Below are 6000 nucleotides of genomic sequence, written 5' to 3'. Positions count from 1 at the left end.
TTGATATAATAAATAGAACAAGTTTGTGAGGAAACATGCTGAGTCGGATACAATATTTCATTATTTGAGAGCAAAACATTATGTATCGCCAGTATAAAATATTAATTATCGTCTTAACGCGACATCGACCTCGATGTTGTCTGGATTACGATATATTCGAATTGCCAATTGATATAATAAATAGAACAAGTTTGTGAGGAAACATGCTGAGTCGGATACAAGATTTCATTATTTGAGAGCAAAACATTATGTATCGCCAGTATAAAATATTTATTATCGTCCGTAACGCGACATCGACCCCGATTTTGTCTGCATTACGATCTATTCGAATTGCCAATTGATATAATAAATAGAACAAGTATGTGAGGAAACATGCTGAGTCGGATACAATATTTCATTATTTGAGAGCAAAACATTATGTATCGCCAGTATAAAATATTTATTATCGTCTTAACGCGACATCGACCCCGATGTTGTCTGGATTACGATATATTCGAATTGCCAATTGATATAATAAATAGAACAAGTTTGTGAGGAAACATGCTGAGTCGGATACAAGATTTCATTATTTGAGAGCAAAACATTATGTATCGCCAGTATAAAATATTTATTATCGTCCGTAACGCGACATCGACCCCGATGTTGTCTGCATTACGATTTATTTGAATTGCCAATTGATATAATAAATAGAACAAGTTTGTGAGGAAACATGCTTAGTTGGATACAATATTTTATTATTTGAGAGCAAAACATTATGTGTCGCCAGTATAAAATATTTATTATCGTCTTAACGCGACATCGGCCCCGATGTTGTCTGCACTACGATCTCTTCGAATTGCCAATTGATATAATAAATAGAACAAGTTTGTGAGGAAACATGCTCAGTTGGATACAATATTTTATTATTTGAGATCAAAACATTATGTATCGCCAGTATAAAATATTTATTATCGTCTGCAACGCGACATCGACCCCGATGTTGTCTGCATTACGATTTATTTGAATTGCCAATTGATATAATAAATAGAACAAGTTTGTGAGGAAACATGCTTAGTTGGATACAATATTTTATTATTTGAGAGCAAAACATTATGTATCGCCAGTATAAAATATTTATTATCGTCTGCAACGCGACATCGACCCCGATGTTGTCTGCATTACGATATATTCGAATTGCCAATTGATATAATAAATAGAACAAGTTTGTGAGGAAACATGCTTAGTTGGATACAATATTTTATTATTTCAGAGCAAAACATTATGTATCGCCAGTATAAAATATTTATTATCGTCTTAACGCGACATCGACCCCGATGTTGTCTGCATTACGATCTATTCGAATTGCCAATTGATATAATAAATAGAACAAGTTTGTGAGGAAACATGCTCAGTTGGATACAATATTTTATTATTTGAGAGCAAAAGATTATGTATCGCCAGTATAAAATATTTATTATCGTCTATAACGCGACATCGAACCCGATGTTGTCTGGATTACGTTTGTATTCTATTTGCCAATTGATTAAATCTGCAAACATGTGACCTCTGAACAGCACTCGCTTAATTCGTTTTATGTAAAATAACAATTTTTAAATGTTTCAAATTTTCGAAATTATGTTTATTTAAAGTAGATACTTGAAATTAGACATAAGTAATCAGTGAGTGATCAAAGTAACTGGAATATGTACTTTTATTAATTAAAAACATATAATTAAGTAAAAATAAACTTTGTTCAGGTGCTAAATCAGTTACGTGAAAGAGGTCTTCACCAACGTGCTCCACTTTTTAGTTTCAAGTTGTATGTCAAACATGTAATATATAACAAAACTGGTTATGACACCTTTATTTGCATAAAATTTCTGAGCGTATATAGACAACATGCCAATTTCTGATGAGTGAGATCCGATCTATGTCGACAACTTTCAAACAGGGTCACGTAAGGACAATTTAAACATACAGTAAAACTTGATTACTTCTAAATTGACGTTGAAGATGGTCCGCATCGATTTATTGGTGGTTTGTAGAAAAGTGACTTTGGTTGAACTGTCTTACGAAGTAACCATGTAGGCATCGACAAAAGTATACAAGTTAGAAACAAAGAGCATTGTGATTATGAATCAGAAATTAATTGTCCTTAACTTATAAACACATGTGATAACGTTACTATGTCGTACTCATATTCATTAGTTTTATAAAATATTTGAAAATTTTAGCTTAAGCTGCTTGTAATTTTCTTATCAAGGCTAAATATTAGAAAAAATCATTTTACTGTGTTATGTTACTGGATTAGAATATTTTATTAAATTAACCTAACTTTTAAAACATAAAGAATCTTACAATTGTGAACGTAACTTAGAACGTGATTAGAATATCACATAAAAAATGTACAATTTACTAATTTACATATTAAACTCTCATATATGTTTACACATGTGTTTACATATGAATAGCATACTGCCCATAAAACACTGTGAAAAACCTTATACTATATGGAAATAAATTTTATTTGTATTTACACTTATTATTAATTGCAGACGCAAGGAAGAAATTTTGTGTTTTCGTGTACGTAAAGGTCAATCAACTTATAATATTAAAATCTAGCAAAGTACCCTTGTGTGTAAATTTAGCCAGGGAGACGATTGTTGACTGGGTGTTCATCGCAGTTTCTCCCACCCACTGGTTTATGACGAAAACATATTTCTGTCTTGCCTGCATAAACAATGAATTTCAAATGGGTTAACTAAGAAGTGTGAAATTTAGTTTGATATTACATCTCTACAACTTTTATATTAATATATAGTAAACATCGTCCCATTGGGAAGTGTATACTTGTAACTGTGTAATGGCGACAGCTGTGTAGTGTAAACATGGACTTCAAGGCATTATCTTCGTACATGTACATTGAAGAATGTTTGTTCACAACATTCCTATATTTGTTCATTCTTAAAAAACTATATCCATCATTAACGAGGCACTGGAAATATTGTGAAAATCATAAGAGGTATTATTATTATTATATATGTATATTTTATTATTTTTCATATCTTTATGGCGTAGAAAATGGTTCCATAATGGGTTCAGAATTTGTTGGCAGCCATTATTTGGGAGCAATAAATTATATACAGGGTGCGATTGATAAGTAATAAGACTTTCCGCACACAATGTCTGTCAAGTGGCAACAAAAATCGGGTGGAGGGTTACAATGTACCTTAGACCTTCCTCTTCAACGGGAGAACGCTCCCAGTTTGCTAGTAACAGCGGTTGAGTCAGCATCGCTTTGTGCGTGAAAGCTGTTTTGGCAGGCGGTTCCAATTTGCCAGTGGCGAAAATGCAACGATCGTGGGAACAGCGCGGCGTTACGCAGAGATTTTGCGTATTGCATAACATAACTTTTACCGAAACCCATAATTTACTCAAAGAGGCTTACAAGAACCAAGTTTTGTCCAGAGCCCAAGTAATTGTATGGCACAGAGCGTTAAAGGAAGGCTGAGAGGACGCTGAAGACGAACAGCGACCCGGGAGGCCTTTGAAGATCCAAGAAGGCGCGCATGTCGAAATACAAGGTTAAAACCATGCTATCGTATTTTTAAACTCGAGTCCATAAGGAGTCCATTCCTCAAGGAAGCACTGTGAACGCGGCCTTTTACAGGGAAGTGCTCCTTCGACTCAAAAAATGTTGGTCTCTCCATCACGACAATGTGCTGACGCCCACTGCCTTCCTCTCCACCCCTCTTACTGGCCAAGATGGGGGTCCCGGTGCTTCCCCACCCTCCCTACAGCCCAGACGTGTCCCCCCGGACTTTTTCTTATTGCCGTCATTAAAATGAAGTTTAAGGGAAGGCGTTTCGACTTAATCGGGGCGATCCAAAAAGCTGCGACGGACGAGCTTAAGGCGATCGCGGAGGATGAGTTTAAAAAATGTTTCCAACAGTGGAAGAACCGCTACCAACGGTTTATAGACGCACAAGGGTTCTATTTTGAGGAATAATAGTTGCATGGTCCAAAAAGTTAAATAAAACTGCCTAAAGAAAATAAGTCTTATTACTTTTCAATCGCACCTTGTAATCCTCCTATGAACATACAAAACGTCTAAAATAATCAAGATTTACATCATATGTTGAGTAATGAAAATTTATTTATTTAATGTAGTTGTTTAAGTTTTAAATGAAATAATTCATTGTACTTATCCGAATTAAACCATTAGTGAATACGAAACGTGAAAATTATGCATTATGATTTTTAATTTAGTGTAATGTTACCTAAAAACACATTTTTGTGCAAACGATCTAATGTTCCACAGATGATATATTTATGAACGGAGAATAGTTAAATTTTACATAAAACATGGGGAAAGACAGTATGTCATAACAGCAGATATATTGTTACATTTTGTGCAATAAACATTACCGCAAGTCCCTGGAGAAATGTCTGTAATTGTTCATTTCCGACTGACACTTGCACACAACAACACTCGCGTTTATGTTCGGACCAGGGTAGATTTTTTCTCGTTTTGTTGGTTCGTTTATGCTGAACCTAACAGACGAAACTCAACCTATCCTTCACAAGTGTAACCAGTAAGGACCGTTATGAAATGTTGACCTTTGACGATTAGTTATCTTTGGTTATAATAACAAAGCTTGTAATAAATACTCGCAAACATCCAAAACTATTCGACGTCAGTCATGAACCATGACGGCGTAGTAAACTGCGTTGCAAAGCTATCTGCAATATATTAACCCAAAAGACCTAAAGGGAAGGTGCTGGTTTGAAAGAAGATAATACTGTAACTATTAATTATCAAAGATTATTTGCTTTAGACATTTGATGAAGAAAAATTATTTCTGGTAGTAGTACATGTAACTATGGTTGGATTGATTCAGATACATTACTTTATACCTCCCACCCTAAACACAAAATTGAACACAAAGAAGGATGATGGCGTGAAAGAAGATAATATTGTAACTAATAATTATCAAAGATTATTTGCCTTAGACATTTGATGTAGAAAAATTATTTCTGGTAGTAGTATGTAACTATGGTTGGATTGATTCAGATACATTACTTTATACCTCCCACCCTAAACACAAAATTGAACACAAAGACGGATGATGGCGTGAAAGAAGATAATATTGTAACTATTAATTATCAAAGATTATTTGCCTTAGACATTTGATGTAGAAAAATTATTTCTGGTAGTAGTATGTAACTATGGTTGGATTGATTCAGATACATTACTTTATACCTCCCACCCTAAACACAAAAATAAACACAAAAAATGAAGGTGGTTTGAAAGGAGTAGGCATTGAAATATTAAATAATAAAATCGCTTTTAAAACAGAGTTGTAACTCAGTGAGTAATTTTAATGCAATCAGTGTATTTACTAGTGATACTATTTATTTTATTTTGACAAAACGTTTCTTTCATCAAGGATCGATGAACTAAATTCTGGGCTGAGAATAGATTCTGAATATTAACATTTCCCGCCCATGAACGATAAGAATGCACAATATATTATTTATAAATTACTATTTAGCCGGCAAAATGTTGTTAATTATCGCCCCCAGGTACTTAATGGAGCCGTATGGTTAGCCTTTTACAAGCAAGCTGGAACGTATCGTATACTCTATGCTCATACTTTATTGTTTAATGTTCTATGATATAGCTTTAATGCATATATACTGACTGCTAGTTATACTTTAATAGTGACTATTATCTGTGCGCAATAGGCTGAGTGTTTTATTTCGTAATCTAGATTGTAATCTAGAAACACATACATTTTGTGTAAAAATTCGGAGAGCAATTTGTATCTTTGAGAATGTATTTTAACATTTAATTTAAACATAGAAAGAATAAATAATACACACCATTTAGTCATTCATGTATTATCCAGTCATATTACATTGTTCATATTAACTTAACTACTGTAGAATTCTTCATAAAATTTCAAGCTTTATGTTCAACAATAGTAACTAACTACTACATCTCTTGCGTGCTTAAAT

This window comes from Homalodisca vitripennis, chromosome 1 (genome assembly GCF_021130785.1).
Source record: "Homalodisca vitripennis isolate AUS2020 chromosome 1, UT_GWSS_2.1, whole genome shotgun sequence".
Lineage (NCBI taxonomy): Eukaryota > Metazoa > Arthropoda > Insecta > Hemiptera > Cicadellidae > Homalodisca > Homalodisca vitripennis.
The sequence above is the reverse complement of the archived record's forward strand: the minus strand, read 5'-3'. Positions refer to the sequence as shown.